The sequence below is a fragment of the Camellia sinensis genome, chromosome 10 (genome assembly GCF_055761805.1).
Source record: "Camellia sinensis isolate YWXY chromosome 10, ASM5576180v1, whole genome shotgun sequence".
Lineage (NCBI taxonomy): Eukaryota > Viridiplantae > Streptophyta > Magnoliopsida > Ericales > Theaceae > Camellia > Camellia sinensis.
This window is the reverse complement of record NC_138970.1, coordinates 182,357,986-182,379,515: the sequence shown is the minus strand read 5'-3', so window position 1 is coordinate 182,379,515 and position 21,530 is coordinate 182,357,986.

The following is a 21,530-nucleotide window of genomic DNA, read 5'->3' as shown; positions in this document are numbered from 1 at the left end:
GCCGCATAATGTAGGTCTGGACGTACTCTCTGTAGTCGCCCTCGCCCCTAAAGCCCTCCGTGTCCCAGCCGATCGTGTAATCGGCCATCTCCTCGGCGGTGAACCTCTCGGTGTCCCTCATGTGGATAGGAGGCAGACCCGGAACTATCTGCTCTGGCAAGCCCAAGGTCTGGCGTAGGAAACGCTCACCCAAGTACCAAGCCTGACAGACCGGGCCCTCTAGCAAAATCTGAAAACGTGCAGTCTCCTCTGCGCCGGCAAACCGATCCCGAGTCACGGCTGGCAGTGGAGCCCAAGGCTGCTAGGTGATCTGAAAATGAAATACAGATTGTTATCTACTATTATTTACAATACAGTGTAAAGCGAAGCTTAAATGAATCGCAAGTAAAACATACCTCTACGGGGGTAATAGTGTCGAAGTAGCGGCGGAAAAAGATGAATGTCTCCCAGGGCCTTCGCACGTACCTCACGTTAAAGCGACGCCAAAATGGGACGACGAGAGGGGTCACTACGTTTGGCACTGGGTCGAGTCTCGGGAAATAGGCATAGACCCACAACTGCAGAGCCAATACCAGAAGGGTTATCAGATAAAGCAGAACACAGAATAAAGCAAAAAATTGCAGGACCATGTATTGTGCAGTGTATTGAGCAGAGTGTACAGTGTGTACAGTGTACAGTCAGTGTAAAGCCGGGTATATGTGTGTGCCATGTGTGCAGTATACGATCAGCATGAAACAGAGAGTACAGTGTGTGCAGTGTACAGAGTACAGAAAATGTAAAGCAGAAATGTAAAGTAGAAAAAGAAAATGTACCTCCCAAGCGCGACAATAGCCTCCGAGCAACTGCCCACTGCCACGGGAAGCTGAGCTCATGTACCCATAAAGAGTGGCCAGAGCGGCGCCGCCCCAGTCGTAGTGCAGGATCTGCCTGACATCCACCAGTGCACTAAGCAGGCAGAGAGGCACAGTGTTCGCCCGGTCGGCGAAAATGGTAGTCCCAAACAGGAACATGAGAAAGCCGCGTGCGTATCTCTCCACAGCCTCCTGAGTTATCGGAGCCTCCTCGGTCAAAGCTGGCTGGACCCTAAACTAGACCTCGAACCAGGAATATCGAACGAAGCCAGGACGCGCAAGAGGCGGTACCTCACCGAGCAGATGGATCTGAGTAGCCGTCCACTCATCCATATCAGTATCGAAGGGGATCGGATCACTCCCTACCCCGATGCCTGTGAGCATCGAGAAATCGTAGGGAGTTATCGACATGTCTTCCATGACAGAAAGGTGGAACGAGTTGGTGGTGTCCCACCACCTCTCCACTAAAGCAGCAAGGAGAGGCCTGCTCGTCGTCAGTCTGGAAAGCCCTCTGCAAAATGCGCCGAAGCCGGCCTGGTCCACGATGTGGCGAACCGCGTCGGGTAGCTCTACATACCAATCCCGAGCGGCAATATTCCCATACCCCCGGACGGTATGGGAATCTCCTTATTTTCAAGCAGACAATGGCAAAGAAACGCTAAAGTACAGTTTTGAAAAGCATTCAGATTTGGTAGTGAACTACAATATGTGATGTGTCAGTGTGTTTGCATGGTTCGGTGTAGATACAGCATGTGTGCACATTTTCCAAATTTAAATAGATATCGGGTGCCGGTGTGCTCGTAGTGAACTACAGTGACTGATGTGTCAGTGTATTTGAGTGGTTCAGGGCAAGTGCAGTGTGTGTGCACGCGTTCAGATTCAAACAGATAACAGTTGCAAGTGTGTTCACGGTCGATTACAGTGTACAGTGCCTCAGTGCATTTGGGCTAAGCAGTTAAAGAGCATAATCAGTTATGGTAGCTAAGTGTTCTATATTGCGAAAAGTAAAGCAAAGGGAAGAATGTTACCTCGGAAGCGCCGAAGGACAAATGAGATGTAGGCTCGTGTAAGAGAAGATCTGGAGGCACGCCCCTCTCGAAGCTCCTGAACTGGCGCAGTCCATCAGGAGGCAGGATGTGAATCGCCGGCCGGTAGGTCGCCGGGTCGAACGGGCGGACGCTCAAGGAGAGGAGCTCAGCCCCGGGGTCCATCTCGTGGTCCGGGGGAGTCCCGCCCTGTTGAATATCATCGGCCATATCAAAAGTGACGAGAAAACTGGTCGGAAAAGGAAAACTGGATGAGAATGTGAAAGGTTAACCGAAAAGTTGACCCCTGAGAGGGTGGAAAATGGCCGAAAAAGCCGGAACGTGGAAAATGTGGGAAAATCAAGGAAAACTTGAGGGGAACAAACCCCAAAAAGAGGAAATAGCAAAGGAAGCACCGAAACGAAGTTTCAATCGGGTGAAAGTGTTCGAAACGCGATAAACTTCGCGAATCAAACAATGGAACGGGCATAAAATGCGAGAAAACGGACAAAGAAAGGGGGGAAAATCTTCTAGAGAAAGAGGGAATGTAATTTCGGCTAGGGGGGAATGAAAGAAATAGGGTGTGAAACCCTATTTTAAAAGACCCAAGGCGAAAAGTCAAAACTGCCCTGAATCAGGCATTTTTGGCCGTTCGGCTATATTTTTGGCCGGCCGGCCATAGTTTTGGCCGGTGATGTGTTTTTACAGCCGGTGGATGGCCGGTGGCTTCCTCTTCCGGCCGGTGAGCCTCCTACGGCCTTGTTTGGGTCAGATCTGTAGTTTGGGGTCTTCATTGCTCAAGATAGTACAAGAAAAGGCATTTCCGAAGCTCAACCGGCCTCCGTTTCAACCTCGGACCGTGTCTTCTGCGCGTGGCACTTGAATTTGTGCATAGTGTATCCTTTTGGTATCCTTTTTATCTCTTACAAGGTTCGAAAGTTGCCCCACATGGGTTACGTTGCAACGCTCTGTCGTGAACGTGCGCTGATTTTGCATCATTTCTGTCACGTCATTGCACACACATCTCGCATTGTCATGCGCATTTCATAATCATGCATACTCATGCATTCAAAATAACAAAATTCATGTATTTGCCCGGTATGGCGAGACCTTAAACCCGCTCGGTTGCATTGTCATGCATTTCAAACGACGCGCGTGGTTGCGCATTCGGGTTCACATGCATTGTCATGCATATCGAAAGACATGCGTTGTCACGCACTTACACAAACATGCATTGTCATACATCTCAAAAGCCGCACGTTGTCGCGCATTTCATAATTATGCATATTCATGCATTCAAAATAAAAAAATTCATGTATTTGCACGGTCTGGCGAGACCTTAAACCCGCTCGATTGCATTGTCATGTATTTCAAACGACGCGCGTGGTTGTGCATTCGGGTTCACATGCATTGTCATGCATATCGAAAGACATGCGTTGTCACGCACTTACACAAATATGCATTGTCATACATCTCAAAAGCCGCACGTTGTCGCGCATTTCATAATCATGCATATTCATGCATTCAAAATAACAAAATTCATGTATTTGCATGGTCTGGCGAGACCTTAAACCCGCTCAGTTGCATTGTCATGCATTTCAAACGACGCGCGTGGTTGCGCATTCGGGTTCACATGCATTGTCATGCATATCGAAAGACATGCGTTGTCACGCACTTACACAAACATGCATTATCATACATCTAAAAAGCCGCACGTTGTCGCGCATTTCATAATCATGCATATTCGTGCATTCAAAATAACAAAATTCATGTATTTGCACGGTCTGGCAAGACCTTAAACCCGCTCGGTTGCATTGTCATGCATTTCGAACGACGCACATGGTTGCGCATTCGGGTTCACATGCATTATCATGCATATCAAAAGACGTGCGTGGTCGCGCACTTACATCAACACGCATTGTCATGCATCTCAAAAGCCGCGCGTTGTCGCGCATTTCAAAATCATGCATTATCATGCATTTTCAAAAGAAAAACAAAAAAAAGAGAGCAACATGCATCGCTATAAGTGAAACAATTCACTTTTTCTTTCTTTTCTCAATGTGGGATTATAAAATAAAAGTTAAATAGAAACTAACCAATGGAGATTTTCTTAATTGTTTAAAAGTTAACAATTGTTTAGGTGGGAAGTTTATTCCGAATTAAGCAATCTTAGCCGTTTAATCTTTAATTAAATTAATCTTTAATTTATTTTGAATCAAACAAATTTAACCAATATATTTTGATAAAATCGCTAAAATCACAATTAAACTAGCGAATTAGTCAAATCGAAAAACGGTTCACCCTATTGGCTAGGTCAAAGGACCAACCAACTTATACAAAAAATTAATTAATTACAACTTTTAAATTTTATTTTAATTTTAAAATTTAAGCTATCTTGAACTGAAACATACATAACACCACAATATTAAATGAGAGCATAATGTTATATAGTGAAACAAATCATTTTTTTCCTCCTTTTCCTGAGGTGAGATTGTAAAATAAAAGTTAACAGTTGTTTGGACAAGAAGTTTAATTCTAATCAAAGAATCTCAGTCATTCAATTTTTAATAAGGTCAATCTTAGTTGATTTCAAATCAAACAAATCTAAGCAATTTATTTTGATAAAACATGTAACGCCCCCATGTTAATTACATAATTCAAATCCCCATATCTAATACAAAGTGATATAAGTGAAATAAGAAGCTTTCATTCATCAGAGTCAAATTACAAAAGTGACACATGCGATATACATTCATAAGCTCTACCTTGAATCTATAACATGTGATACCAACTTAATGATCAACAAAATAAATGCTTTACAAGCTTACATCTTTCCAAGACTATGCTTGGTTACAACAAAATGAGTCAGAAGCTTAATACAATTAAAGCTCTAGGCTTGTGCAAAAGTTAAACACAAAATAAAAAAATGAGCCTTTAGCCCCACATTCCTCCCAAGCTATGTCCTTGGCGGAAGCATATCACCAGCACCTGAAAATGGTTTCCCAAGTAGGGTGAGCCAAAACCCAGTAGAAACAATCTAGCACAATATATGAATATTAAAAAAGATATAAGTATGAAATGCATGTCCAATGCCTATGATAAAACCATTTACGACTCTTTTGCAAAACCGTGCCAAGCCAAGCTTTATATCACAATTCATTTTATCACAATTTATTTTCTCTCAATTCATGAGTTAATTCCATTCATTCCGGGCAACCTAATTGAGAACACTGCTCAATGGGTTTCAAACCAATATAATTATCATACAAACACTTTCATTTGTCATTTCACAGAATCGGCACCCATCTATACATAATGTTTTCGGGACTTTCACCCTGGACGCATAGGTCAACTTAATTTCAATGTAGTCCATCCTCTTTCTCCTCCTAAACAATGAAGTACATTCCCTTTCTCCTTCCAAATACAATCATATTCAATGACAACCGATAAGAGCTTAGTTTCAATTCACCTAATTCTCATGCAATTTCTACAACAATCATAGCTATCCTCCACCGATAGCCCAAAACAGATATTTCTAAACAGATATACAATCTCCTCAATAGATAAAATTATCCAAATTTCCATAGGTGGGTAATAATACAAATCCAACTCCACCATTTACTTAGATCCTCATCCAATTTTATATTCGCAATACCAATTTCATTAGTTTATACAAAATAACAATTTGAATCATTTTAGGGAAAAACTCCCACTTACTCCAAAATCCACCCAAATAGCAAAATCAATAGATTTACAATAACACAACTTCACATTTACTTCCATAACCATTTTTAACACACACATTCGAAAACCCCTCTTTTGATTTTAAACCAAAACCCTAGGTTTGTTTAAATCACCTCAAATTCCAAAGTTTCTTACACATCAGCAAATAATTAAGTTAAAAACCATATAAGAGTGTAGAAAATCCCTACCCCAAGTTAGAAGACCAAAGCAAAGCAAGGTGGAACCTTCAACAATGCCAAAACCAAGTTCGAATCAAAACGGAGCTCTTGGAATGCTCTAACCTTTTCTCAAAGGCACTAGGATATGTTAGGTTTTTATTCTTGGCAATCCCGTTTGACAAAACTCCTTTCAGTTGTACTTATTTTCGCACTTTTTATTTCAGTGAAGCTATGAGTTTTTAGATGCGAATCCAATCCGAATTGTGCCTTGCAGAGAAGTTTTGTGATGTTAATTCTTTCAAGAGTGCCACTTCGCTGATTATGACGGGGATCGAGCAAAATGCAAAAATGCATTCCAAGTTGTTTGTCCGCTCGAGCGGAGAATGCTGAGTTCCAGAAGTTTATTCGCCTGTAAAAATACTGGATGTTGTTTTTTCCTGCTTGAGCGAAACTTTCCGCGCTCGAGCGTAGGTCCGCTCGAGCGGCCATTTTGACGCTCGAGCAGAGATGGCAGGACAGTTTTCTATAAATACGTATTTCAGTCCAAATCTAGGATTACTTCTCCAGATCTTCTTGTTGGGTCTAAGGTTTATATCTGGGGATATTTTGCTAGTTTTCTTTGATGTTTGATTGAGTATTCAACTCATGGTTTAAAGAGTATACATCAAAGGATTATTTGTTTGTTCTACACAAAAGCGAGAGTTGTTCCTCGGTGGATTTTAAAGAATTCGAGCCTGAAGCTTTGGTGGATTCCGGAGTGGCTCATCATGAAGACAATTCCAAGGTGAAGACGGGTTGGAAGAGGCACATAGGGGTTGGTTCAATTCGGGCGTGGATTCGCTAGGTAATTGAGAGTATACCTGTGTAATTCTTTTATATCTTCTTAGTGGATTGTTTTGTGGCTGTTGCCCGTGGGTTTTTTTTATCACAATTGGAGGTGTCCAATTGTGGTTTTTCCACGTAAAATCGTTGTATCGATTTGTCTTGATTGTTTGATTGGGATTGTTGTTTACTGCTTAAAATTGATACATAATCACAAATCAACATCTAGGGGATTTCTAGATTTTTCAGGATAGAAATCCAATAGATCTAGGCTAAAATATAAAGAGAGAGAGAGAGTGTGTGTGTGTGTGTGTGTGAGTTTTAGAGAGAGAGAGAGAGAGAGAGAGAGAGTCCCGATCTAGGGTTTTGAGAGAGATAGAGATAAAAAAATGATGAAAAATAAGGTTGCTGCAAACTAATATACGCATAGTCCGCTCGAGTGCAAGAGTTGACGCTCAAGTGTCAAACAAAATAAGTTTATCTGCTTGAGCGCAAAAAGTGACGCTCGAGTATAGAATGCACACTCTTAGTAGTTTTGCAGAGAATAGACCATCACTCTAGCACAAGAAATATCGCTCGAGTGCCCATCTGCTCGAGTGTAAGAAACGCTGCTCGAGTGTAGAATACACTTTCCCAATAGTTTTATAGGCCTGCAAAAGTACTGAGAGTTTGTAAAGCCTGCTCGAGCGCAAGAAGTGTCGCTCGAGCGGATGAGCAAAAATCTAGGCAATAAAGGTTTGAAAACTAAGCAACCAACATGTTCCAAACACAACCACTACAATCCAATAACCAAATTTAAGGAAAGATACTAGGGAAAAGACATGAACAACCATACGAGGTTATGAAACCTGAGTCCAGAATACAAAAGGTGTAACTCCCCAAGAAAGGACACAATAAAAGTAAACCAACCACCAATCTTTATGATGAACTGAAATAAATCTCCAACACTTAAATTACATGATCAAAAGAGGTTTTTACAAAATAGTCCCACATGCGAATATACATTCAACGATTTCTAGTACATGAATCTATAGCATGTAGAACTTCCAGTCAAAAGTAAATAAATGCCCTCAAAGGCTACAAAGTCCAAGGCTTAAGCCTGGTTACACAAAATGGTTGCTTGAACCCATACAAGTATAGCCTTTAGCTTGCAAAAATATAATCACAACAAAACAAGAGCTTTGTGCTCTCAACATACACATCTGCGCCCTAGTTTGGTGGAATTACACATCTTTTCCTGCACCAAAATTCCATAGGGTGAGCATGAAGCCCAGTAGGAAATTCTTAACAAAGTCTCTTAAATTGAAATGCACATGCCATACTATGCTTCTAAAAGAAAGTCACGTTATCACCCTTTTTTTTTTTTTTTTTGAGAACCACCATGCTCAATGAAAACTTGAAACTTTAACAATTCAAGAGTTTTACATCAAATTCAAGGGGTGGTAAATATGACTCAGGTAATCCCTAGGTACTGTAAGTAGGCATAACTAGCACTATCAAATCCCCACTTTACCGGTAACTAACCGAAAGGCACGTGATACCTCCTCCGCGCGTGTTTTTGGTTTTTCACCTTGCATACTCAGGCCAACTTAATCAATTTCATCTACACCCCCTATCCAGACTTACCAACATATTTATCCCAAAACATTTCAATGAGATCTTATTTCACAACATTCCTTTCTGAATGCAAAATTTTTCAAATCTCAATTCAAAATTTGTCACAATCAAATAAATTGAAATACCAATGCAACATATGTCAAGGCATTATAATAGTCTTCCATTTGCAATATTCCCACATAATTTCTCCATTTCGATTACAATTTCCATTTCCCTTTCCAATGCAATTTCACAACATAAACATATATTAATTTATATCTATCCAAGAGTAGCAACACTTCCACATTTCATGCATTCTCAACAATTTAGTCATTTCATGACTATATTCACATTTTTGAATAACAACTTCAAAACCAACTATTCCTCATATTCCATGAAATTCTTTTCATTCAACACTGTCATAATATTTGTCAAAAGATTAATTTCATAACATCACCACATTTTCTTAAAAGTTCTCAAATTTCTAGGGTTTTCATACACTAGGTCTTCTCTTCATTTTGAAAGAAAGTATTTCAATATAGTACTCCTCAACAACAAAATAACCCAAAATCTCAAGGCTTTTTAGAAAACATTATGGAAACCCACTTTTAAAATTATTCAAAACACATGAGTCAAACCCAAGTTTAATCATCACAAGAAAGAGTCCCAATAACAACATACTTTGTAAAAATGTATATATAACTCAAAGAAAAATCCCTCCCTCAAGTTCTTGAAGGAAAAGAGAAGAAAGCCCAAAGATCAACGGTGTTGAAACTCGATCTCCACCATACACAATGTAGCCCTCGAAGAGTTCTCCAACTTTGATCAAAGGACTGGGGTCAAAATGTTAATGGACTTGGAGAAATCAATGATTTAATCTAGTTTGGTGTAGGAAATGTAGAGAGAAGGAAGAGAAAAGTGCTTTTAGAAAGAGAAGGATGATAAAAAAAAATGATACACACTCAGCCCAAGAAGAAAGAAAAAGTAGATTTTTCGGACTCAGCTTTATCTCACACGTGCGGCACCCCCTTTCGCATGTGCGATACTCGCCCCCGCATGTGCGGCTCATCCTCCCACACCTGATCTTCACTCGTGCAATTATTTCAGTATTGCACCCGGACCACCCTTGTTTTTCGCACGTGCGGCCCCTCTTCTGCACATGCGGCCCAAGCCTCCGCATATGCGGCTCTACCTCCCAATTAGAAATTCTACCAGCTAAACGGAAAACTCTTAGATCCAACCCCCTACCTCCCCGAAACATGTGAAACTCGCCACTGGAATAAATAGGAACGAGGATTTTGAGAAAAGTTTCCTAAAACAACAAATCCAAACAGTTGACAAGACGCCAAGTGAAACTCGACACTGAAACAAGAGCAAACCCAACATAAATCAAAGAGGAACGAGGCAGTTTTGTGTACCCAATCACCACAAAAGGGGTCGGGTCTAACCAGAAACGCTATAAAACATTTAAAACAGCGGTTAAACCAGTGAATCAGTTAAACCGAAAGCGATTCAGCCTAATTGGCTAAGTCAAAAGACCAATCAATTTACAACAAAATTAATCAATTAAAACTTTTAAATTTTATTTTAAAATTTAAATCATCTTAAATTGACATGTGCATAAAATTATAATATTAAATGAAGTATAAGATTCACTTTATAAAAGTAAAACAACTCACTTTTTCTTTTTTTTCTTGATATTGGGTTGTAATTATTTTAAAGTTAAATATTATGAGAGTTTCAAAATCTCATACCAGATTATTTTTAAATCAAAATCTCTATGTGAGATTTTAAAATAAAAGTTAAATGAAAGCTAAACAATGAAAATTTTCTTAATTGTTTAAAATTAAGAAAAAAAAATATTGGTATTGATTATAGAGTTTTCCACTAAAAATCTCATTTTATTTATATAAATGGGAGTACACAATTCACTTTATGTAAGTGAAACAATTCACCTTTTTTTTTTCTTTTTTTTTTCCAATGTAGAATTGTAAAATAAAAGGTAAATGGAAGCTAGCCAATGAAAAATTTCTTAATTGTTTAAGATTAAGAAAATTCAATAATTTTAGAATAAGGATTTGGAGTTTCTAGAAGGGTTCTCCCTAAAACTCCTTTTTTCTTATATAATATATAAATAGATAGTGAAACAAACTTTGCTTTTTCTTCTTCTCTCGATGTGGGATTATAAAATAAATAAAAAATTAATTAGAGTTTTATTTTTATATGGTTAAATGGAAGTTAACCAATGGAAAATTTTTTAATTGTTTAAAATTAATAAAATCAATATGAGAAATCGTGATTAAACTAGTAAATCGGTAAAACCCAAAATGGTTCAAGCCTAATCGGTAAGGTCAAATGACCAATCAACTTATACAAAAATTAATTAATTAAAACTTTTAAATGTTATTTTAATTTTAAAATTTAATTGTCTTCAATTGAAGTATACACAATACTACACTATTAAGATTCACTTTATATAAGTGAAACAACTCACTTTTTGTTTTCTTTTTCCGATGTGGAATTATAAAATAAAAGTTTATTTTTAATTAAACAATCTTAGTCTTTCAATCTTTAATCAGATCAATCTTTAGTTTATTTCGAATCAAACAAATCTAATAAATATATTTTGATAAAATTGCTAAAATTAAGGTTAAATCAACGAATCAATCAAATCAAAAATAATTTAGCCTAATCGGTTAGGTCATAATTAATTAATTAAAACTTTTAAAATGTAAATTATATTCAATTGAAATATGTACAATATTACAATATTAAAAGGGATGGGAGTATAAGATTCACTTTACATGGGTAAAACAACTCTTTTTTTTTTTTTTTTCTAATGTGGGATTATCAAATAAAAGATAGCCAATGAAGAATTTCTTAATTATTAAGAAAATTAAGAAAATTTGTGATGACCAGGTACATTATTCCTCTTAGTTTAACCTTGGGTTTGCCTATGTTAGAGCATCAGGTCAACCAGGAGACTTGCTAATGGTTTGGGTTTGTTGTATTTGGAACTTATTTTGGGATCCGTACTTTTATTTATTTCTGTGTCAAGTTCCTTGTGTTTCGGAAGGTGCGAGGTTGGGTTCAAAGTGTCTTATAGAGAGGATGTACTTCGGGAGTTCCATCACTCATGCCTTGCGGTACATCCAGGAGGCACCAAAATGTATCATGATCTTAGTCACCAATTTTGGTGGAGGGGTATGAAGCAGGATGTCGCTTCATTTGTATCAAAGTGCCATACATGTCAACAAGTGAAGGCTGAACACCAAAGACTAGCGGGTTTGCTACAACACATACCGATAGCCGAGTGGAAATGGGAGCACGTTACTATAGATTTTGTAGTTGGGTTTCCTAGAACGCAACGAGGCAATGATGCCGTTTGGGTGATTGTTGATAGGTTGACTAAGTCTACGCATTTCATTCCGATGCGCACCGGCGACTCAATTGAGCATTTGGTAGAATTGTACATTAGAGAGATAGTTCAATTTCATGGGGTTCTGGCAACCATTGTATTGGATCGGGATCCTCATTTTACTACCCGGTTGTGGCAAAGCCTTCAAGAGGCGTTAGTGTAGACACCCCATTTTTGACCGTCCTCAAGACTTAGACGTCACCGTTTGAACACTCGGTGATCATCCATGTTTGTGTTCGTCTTGAGTTCTCGGAGGTCTCGGCTATGCGCCTTACCTTAGGACCTCTCGACTTGACTGTGTTGTGTTTGGTTTTGCACCAAACACTTGTGTTTTTGTTTGGAGGGCAGGGAATGGCTTGTTGGCCATCCCCACTCCTCACCGCCCATGGCTTAAGGCCATCGGCTGTGTCTTCTTGCCACCGGCCATTGGTGATGGCCGGTCGGCACTTTGTGTGGTCGACCGACCATTTAGTTGACCGATGACCTCCTTTTCTGGCCGGTACCACATTGTTGCCACTTGCAGGCATGGTGCATGCCAGCTGTGCCAGCTAGGATGCACAGACCCTCCCCCCACACGCGTGTGTGGCTGTTTTGGCCCCTTTGCCTTTTTTTTTTTTTTATCCAAACTTCTTCTAGAAGATTGCACCCTTTGCTCAAGCTTCTTAAGGAAGCTTGACCTTTTATCTTAGCTTCCTCAAGAAGCTTGAACCTTTGGGATAGCTTCTCTTAGAAGCTTGGTCCCTTTGACCCTTTCATTTAGCTTCTCTAAGAAGCTTCAAGCCTTTGCCTTGTCTATATAAGGAGACCTCTCTTCTCCATTTGAGAGGTTCAGCAAAAAACCAGACCTAATACATATATATCTGATATATAAACCTTGTCTCCCTATATCTCCCTCTCTCTCTTCATTTGTGTGTGTTAGAGAGCTAAAAAGTGTAGTTTGTTCTTAGTTTTGCACTAGAACACCTACTATTACACCATACTTCGACTTGGGAGGTGTTGAGAGGTTGTTCTTGGAGTTTTGAGCTGGTTTTGATCATAAAAAAGAGGCTGAGGTTGCTATTCTTCAAGTGTTCTTCAAGGGTAACACTATTTGCTTTATATTCCCCAATCTTGCACTAGTTTTTAACCCACTTTGCATGCTGTTTTAGACTTTATATATAACTTGAAAAAGTCTTGTATTTGCATTCTTAAGATCTTTCATTAAGGACATTTTGTTGTTTGGGGTCGACCTCCCCCCTCTTAAGCCTTGTTTGGCTCTTTTTGTGCTCTCTTTGTTAAGCTTTGAATACTATTTTGTTTTGGCCTTCTCACCATTGAAATCCAGTGGATTTTCAGTGGTGATGAAGAGGGTTTGAGGTCTTGCATAGGGGAGGGTCACCCCTCTCCCTTTGTCTCTTTTTTGTTTGCATTTTTTGCTCATAAGGGTAGCATGCATGCTTAGTTGCTTTTGGCTTGATTTTAGAGGTTTTTGGGTGTTATTGGGTCATATTACATCTCTATTTTTGGTCGGATTCATGCCCCTTTGCATGAATAATACACTTGCTTTGCATTCCTCCTCTTTGCCTAGAAATGCATCTTGCCTTTAAGACCATCATGCATGCATGTTCTTGCCTAACTTTGTGAAGTTCTTGGTCATATTTCATCATGCTTGAGGTCTGTTAGGCACTGATTTGATCATATTTGCCATGTTTGGTATAACCTCTTTGCATTTTGGCTTATGAGCCTTTAGTGTGTGAGTCATGAGCATGCTTGAGTTGGGTTGTTTTAGTGATTTGGAATCATTTCTCATGCCATTTTAGTCCCTAATTCATGCTTGTATGCCTGCATTCATCATTCCTGACATGACTTGAAGTGATGTTCTTTTATGCCTTGAAATAGGTCTTAAATGCATGCCTCTTGGTTTGTGTCCCTTAGCTGCCATATCAGTGGGTTTTGGAGGTCCTTTTTGCATGCTAAAACTTCGTTTTGTATTGAAAAGTTCATGCCATGTTTGCTTGGGGTATGTGTCGAGTAATGCCCTCTTTTGTGCCCTTGAATGCCTTCTATCTTACACCCATCCCCTAGCATGTTTTGGCATCATTCTTCGCATGCCTTTCAGAGTTTAACATGAGTGTTTAATGTCCATGTATATCACCTTTGAGTGTTCTTGAGAGTAGCCTTCCATGCTTGGGTTTTTGGCTCATTGGTGTGCATGTTTGCATGAGCACTTGTCCATCATTTTTGGCACTTTTGGCCACTGTTTTGGGGTATGGCCGAGGCCTCCCATTTTAGTTTAAGACCACCCTTGTATATAGTTGCATACTTAACAAGTTACATGTTGCATTCCATTAGTTGCATGCTTACATTATGTCTTGTTTGCATGTTTGCATATTGTTTAGTTAGTTGCATCACATAGTCTTATTGCATGCTTGATATGTTCATGATTAGCTTGCATGAATAGGTAGCATGGCATTGCATTAGGTGCATTATTTTGCATTGTATATGGCATACGTCGCATTATATTTTGCTTGGTTTGGGGTGTCAAACCAAGTATGAGGATTGAGAAGTGTTCGTACTTGAAGTGACGAAACAGGTTTCAATCCTCGGTTGCCAATGCCCTTGATCTCAACATGATAGGGCATTGGCACTCATTTGTTTTGTTGCATGCATTTACATTGATTGGCAAACTTGGTGTCTTAGGCCATCATGCATTGGAATGCGTGATTGGTGGCTCGAGTACCAAGGGCCACACTCCCTTGAATCCATAACATGATTGGAAGAGTGGCCATGCACACATTTGCTTGAAAATTCCATGCCATACACTGCTTGCCCTCTGTTGCTGTCAACTGCAGGATTCTACAGGAATAAATGGCCGAACGGCCATCTCTAGTGCCGACCGGCCAGCAGTGTTCAGCCGATGACACCATCTTTGGTCGATAAGCCTGTTCCCATGGCCGGTGACCTTTTGTTCTGGCTGGTGGCACTCCACAGCACTCAGAAGGAAGCTCAAGGCAGTTCTGGGGACTTTCATAATTTTCAGAGGGGTGAGACAATGTAAACAGAGGCAACAGTGACATGGTACCGGGTTTTCGGGCAAGGCGGATCGAGCATGCATCATCAACGCATCCCGAGGCAGGGCTGCGGCCACCTTCCTTCTACATTTAATTTGTTAAATAATTAGAAGTGCTGTAATAATTAATTTAGTAGTATTCCTTTGGTTGTGTAATATTTATTCGGACCCTCCAAGCGAGGGCAATTATGTAATAAGTGTGTGTGAGTGTGTGTATGTTTTCCAACCCCCACCTCTTTCTTCCCTTTTATTTACTAGCTGTCGATGGTTAGTATTAGGACATATTTAAATTAGCATACCTTATGTTATACATGCGTGCATTCATACATTTGTCTTGCATGCACCGGGCTCGGCACATCATGCTAACTGCATTGTATTTTAATTACAAATTGAATACGTGTTATCTGTTGCATTTCACATGCCAGGTTTAGGATAGCCGAGCCTGTCTAGATTGTATCTTTGCATGTGTTGCATTAGCCATTTTAAACATGAACTAGGATCATGCATATGATTACTAACTAGTTTCTGTTTTGGCTTGGAGTACTCGGTAAGCATTTATGTTTTCGCATCCTTGCATGAGTGTGAGTGTTGCCATGATATCATGCTTACCATGAGGCTATATGCTTACGTGTTATAACTGCCTGAATGCCTGTGGGTGAAGGTTGGGTTACTTAAATTGGAACAATGCATTAAATGCAAGTTTTAAGCCCACTTGAGGGTGGCAAAATTCATGTCTCAAGCCTACTTACGGATAGCACCATCAAACCATGTTCAAATAAACAAACATGACATGTTTCGTTCCAATTTAGGCGACTTAGTCTATACTTGTTTGCTGTGCGCATCACGTAGTAAATCTAGGCTAATAACCGGAATAAGAACCCATAATGTTTTCAAAACTAGATATCATGGTTAGTAGAGGCCGATCTTCGGATCGGGCGAGAGGGGGTGCTCATAGCTGACCTTCCCCAATTGTACCCAAGTTCTCGAGCTGAGGCAACTTTGGTGATGACGGACACGTGGCCTTAGGCAAACGAGTTAGGCTTTCCTAAATTCCCCCAAAATGAAATATTTAGGTGGCGACTTTGTATCTGGCAAAACAGTCCATGTTTGGCACTTCTTTACAAAAATCTGTTTTCCAAAATGATTTGCCAGATTTGGACTCTTTGGTGATTTATCAATCTCACATTGCACATTGTGAGATCAGATTAAGAACCGACACGAATCAAGTCTGAGCTGTAGCATGGGGCCCAAGGGCGTGTCTACAGTTTCTGGCGACTCTGCTGGGGAGTTTAGAGAACTTGACTCGAACGCATGATATTCTGCTTTGACTACACTTATGTGCTTCTTTGCATTGCATGTGCATTGGTGCGCCTAGGACACCGTGTTTGCCATCTGCTATTCCTGAACGGTTTTCTGGAGGCTTGCTTTGTCAAAGCATGCCATAAAGCTGACCGGTTATGGGCTCTGCCAGTATGGGAGCACAAACCCCGGTTTTACCAGGGCACCCCTTTTCGACCATTCGACCTAGTGCATATTCGGAATCCATAGTGACCATTCCAAGCTAGGACAGGTTGCTTACCCGATTATAGGTTGTTTGAAACCGTTGCGTGCGTAGTGAAACCCTAGCTCCTGACAAAATAGGACAGGGAAACCCTACCGTAACATAGGGGTGTTTTGGTTCTCACTTGTTTGTTATGTGCTTTAGAGTTAGCTTTTACAGGAGAATGCATGTATCAACTCACAAGTTTGGGTATCAGGCCTGCAGGCACCAGTTCAGTATTTTGGGAATCAGTTATCTGCGGGTATCAGATTCAGTTTTCGGAAACAGTGATTGGGAATAATAAATCAGTATTGAGGAACAGTGTATTCAGTTTATCAACCATGTGTTGTGATACCCAACTGTGCGTTGTGTGTATTTATTTTACGCTGTTATGCTGCCCGTTCGTCTGGTTATTTATTTTATTATTGCTTTATTTATCTTTTTGCTAGGTAGTTTAGCACGATTACTTCCGACCTAGTAGATATTCCCTAAGCACTCTGGACTAGAGGTCGCCGACTTAATCGATCTGAGGATCTGGTTGACAGACAACCAGTGTTTTATTCTCCACACCCGATTATCAGACGAAAGCCGAGAAGACGCAGTATGTCTGAGTAAAGATTACCAGAGCAGTGGTCAACCCTACTAGCGGACAATCAGGCTGAGGCCTCAATTTTCACCATAGAAAGGGAATATATACCAGTAATTCAATTAGAACAGAGAAGTATGGCAAGCTTAGAGGAGATGGTGCGCCAGCTCCAAGAGGGCATGAAAATTATGCAGCAAGACGCTGTCCGACAGGTGGAGTTCGCCAAGCAACAAGCCACGATTATGACTGAACAAGCAGAGTTAATCATAAGGCTACAGCAGCAAGCCGGGGCATCTGCTTCACATCAAGCTGTTCTTCCACCAAGGGTTCCGATACCCAAGGAGACACCAAATGTCCAGAATATCCAAGAGGATACAAACATTCCAACGGGGCCGGCTCTGCCCCCGATTCTACCGCAACTATCCAAGGCACCCACGTCTATCAATGCACCAGATTCTCCTTTCGAGTTCGAAGTGGACCCCATGGCATTAAAGCTGAGCAAGCTGGAAAAGATGTTTAAGAAATCCCAGGGAGTTAAGACCGTCCCTGATATTGAGGACGAGTACACCGACACAGTCGTGACGCTGTCGGACCGATTCAAGATGCCACACATTGATCGATTTGATGGGTCCGGGGACCCCATGGTGCATCTGAGGTTGTTTTCAGATATCTTACGGCCAATGGGCCTCACCAGACTACAGAAGCTATCTTTGTTCGACCGGACCCTGTCGGGTGTGGCGGCCATCTGGTACGCAAAATTAGAAGATGATGTCAAGAGAAACTGGGATGAGATGGCCGAGGCGTTCATTGCACAGTACTCTTAGAATACGCAAATCGAGATTATGACCCGTGATCTTGAGACAACAAGGCAGGAGCCTAAGGAGAGCTTTTCGGAGTTCGTAACCAGATGAAGGGCCAAGGCCTCCATGATGACCCTAAGGCCCACCGATAAAGATCAAATTCAGATGATTGTGCGCAATTTCCAGCCTAAGCTGATGCAGCAAATGATCGTGCTTCCCTTCCCTACCTTTTCAGATCTGCATGAGATGGGAGTACAGATTGAGGATGCCTTGAAGCAGGGCTTGATTGACAATAATAGAGAGCAATCCAGGTGAACTTTTAACCGCAACACTAATACAGGCTCGAGCAGCGCTACAACTACAAGAGCCTCCGAAGTGAGCATGGTCACCACCATTCCCCCTCCAAGAACCATGGCAGGTACGCCGTTCTTCGGTGTATCCGGAAGTAACACACAAACAGCCAAATACCCGCCCAAAAATCAAAGAACCTTCCCTCCGCTATATGTGCCTCTGTCCAAAGCTCTGGGGATTTTAATCAAAAAAGGGCACTTGAAGCCCCTAGAGCAGAGGCCATTGCCGGAAAAACTTCCCCCTACCCACAACCAACCAAATATTACGCATTTCACCAGCAGCATGGTCATGACACTGACCAATGGTACCGATTACGTCATGAGATTCAAGATCTCATTGATAATGGGCTGATTGTACCTCCCGAAAAACCCAATGTCACAACAAACCCTCTCCCACCGCACCACCAAGCTCCAACTCCCAAAAGAATCAATTTTATCCAGACTGGAGTCATGTCTTACGATCCTAGCATAGATATCACCCCATCCCACCTACCCGAGCCGGAGGTGCTCCTTCCTAACTGCACTGATTTGTGCATGTTAGACATCTCCAGAACCCAACCCGAACCAATGGTGGTGACTGTTGAAGACAGAGCCGGGGAGTTTGCCAAGGAGAATGGGATTGTTGAGTCAGAATCTGGGAGTTTTGTCGAAGAGATATACAGTCCGAGTGACTACATTTTGTCGGTAGGCCAAGATAGATCAAGTGTAGAATTACCAGAAAGGGCAGAGCTTTGTGCGATACAGGGGGATAGATTTGATCAGAGATCAGAGGGCTTAGCGGCTGTCGAAGGGGACTTTGCTGACTTCCAACTTTTTAACGAACAAGGCCCAGCGGACATGGCCGCCAACTGGTCAGATTTCGAGGAATCAGTAAAAGTTACCGGGTGGCTTGATGACCTACTAGACATTGTTAAAGAATTTCAGTTGGAACGGGGCCCGTCAGGGGTGAGGACATCAGTTATGGCCGGAAGGGTCGAGAATCAGAGTACATCGCCGGAGAGCGCCGGTGTTAAGAATTTCACTCAGGATCTGGGCATTTTGAATACAGGAATTGATGAACACCCCGCTGTACTGACACAGTTGGAATAGGAAAGGTTTGGGGATTCTGAGAGGATCAGGAAAGCTAAGGCCCACATGGGGACTGAAACTGCTATGTGCACAGGGACAGAGAATGTTGCAAGCATATAGATGGGGGATACTGCGAGTACGAGAACAGTTATACCGGAGTCAGACAGGTGTCTATCAGCTGCCGATGGAATGTGGTGGGAGGACGATGATTTATGTCTTGCCCACACGGACGAGGATTGGAGGGATTACCAGCCAGACGATACCTGGTATATTGGTGAAGTCGACCATATGACTAGGAGTGGGCAGTATTTCAAGCCCCCACATCTAGATCAGCCAGAGGCGTCTGGAAAAGACAGGGAGATGGAAAAGCAGAAAGAGAAACAACTTGAAGATGAGGCTGTACTGAGGCAGTTAAAAAAGATACAGGCAGACATCTCCATCTGGGGACTGCTTATGGCATCGCGAGTGCATCGACAAGCTGTCTTATCAGCCATGGACAAGGCCAAGCTCTCAATAGACACTACGCCCGAACAGCTGGTGGGTTTAGTTTTTTTAGGAGGGGCTACCCCAATGTTGACTTTCTCCGACAAAGAATTGCCACCTGAGGGTGCGAACCATAACAAGCCACTCTACATCTCTGTGGAGTGTGGAAACAAATGGATACCCATGGTACTTGTCGACACAGGATCCGCCATCAATGTGTGTCCGACAAGAACCGCATACGCGATCGGTTTAAAGACCGCGGACTTTGTGCCGACAGCCCAGGTGATTCGGGCGTATGACAACATGAGCAGAGAGGTGATGGGAACAGTGAAAATTCAGACTCAGGTTGGGCCGGGACAGCATGAGACAGACTTTCACGTCCTAGAGGTTCCTGCCACTTTCAATCTACTTTTGGGGCGACCGTGGCTGCATCAAGTGAAGGCAGTTTCGTCCACTTTGTATCAGATGGTGAAATACCCCCATGGGAAGGGAGTAGCCATTGTTTTTGGAAATTCGTCAATCCATCCACCACCAGAAGTATCTACGCCAGTTTTGGAAATTGAGCACGGTATGGAGGATGTGTTCATGTCGGGTTTTACCTTAGCCGAGGGTCGGGTAGTTCAGAACATCATGGCTGCTAATGAGGGGTTGTATGTCAGTGCTCAGTCAGTATACCTCACGAATAAACTCCAACACATCCCCAGGATAGGATTGGGAAAGAGTGGCCGGAAGGACGTCGCAGCATTGGCCGAAGTGCCACACAACCCACATACCTTTGGCTTGGGTTATCTGCCCACCAAAGACGATTGGATAAGGAAAGGCAAGGAGATGGCTGGGAGAGCCAGAGCGAAGCAGGCAGGGAAGCCTTTTGAATTAATGCACCGACCCATCCTGGGTACCCTAAACGGACACTTCGTCCGGGAAGGGGATGACTTTCCGTTCTGTGGCTTCCCAGAACCATGGTTGAACACGGACAGAAAGCGCGCGCCGGGGTTTGAGATCTTCTTCGACTTACAGTTATCCGGGGATGACGTTGCCAAAGAGCAAACGGACCCGTTAGCTGAGGCTGAGTAGAGCAAGAAATTGGAGTCTGAGGGCGTTAAAATTGAAATGGGGGTATCACTGGCTTGTCTACTTTCAGATCCTCTGATCGAACAGAAGTGCTTGGGAAATAACTTCTCGGTGTCCATGATCGGGAATGAAACGGCTGCGGGCCTACCAGCAAACATTTTGGATGCATCTATCGCATCTTCTCTCATTTGGCAGAACGAGGAGGGATTTTTATCAACCAGCACCAGGTCAAGTAGTGAGCCGGAATCTGATTCCATCGAGTCTTGTGAGTCAGAATCAGGTTCCAGCTCGACTTAGTCTGAGTTCGGTATTCCTAGGGGTGATAACTCGGGTGCCACAGTCCTGTCTAGGTCGTCTTTTTCTTTCTCTTTTGAGTCTGTTGTAACAGAAGAATCTGACGATTTGGATGTGCTTAATGAGAATGATGTGGCTGTGATTTCTGAGTACTTTTCTATGCCCTTGATTTATTGCATTAACTCAGACTTTCAAAACTTTGATGAAAACGACGAGGAAGAAATTCCTTCGGTTTTGCAACGCTTAATTGAGCAAGAGCATGAGAGATTTGTTAAACCCTTAGTTGATGAAATCACTACTGTGAATGTAGGTACTGAGGAGGACCCGCGGCTGGTCCAGATCGGGTCCACGTTGTCTTCGGAGGAACGCGAGCGCTTAGTCGCTTTATTAAAAGATTTCAAAGTTGTTTTCGCGTGGTCCTATGAAGACATGCCTAGAATCGATCCTGAGATTGTACAGCATCGGATCCCTCTTGACCCCGAGGCCTGACCCATCAAGCAAAAATTCAGAAGAATCCGCCCTGACTGGGCCATCACGATTAAGGAAGAGGTCACCAAGCAAATCGACGCAGGGTTCCTGCTGGTATCCGAATACCCGACTTGGTTGGCCAACATTGTTCCGGTACCGAAGAAGGATGGCAGGATCAAGGTATGCGTGGATTTCAGGGATTTGAAC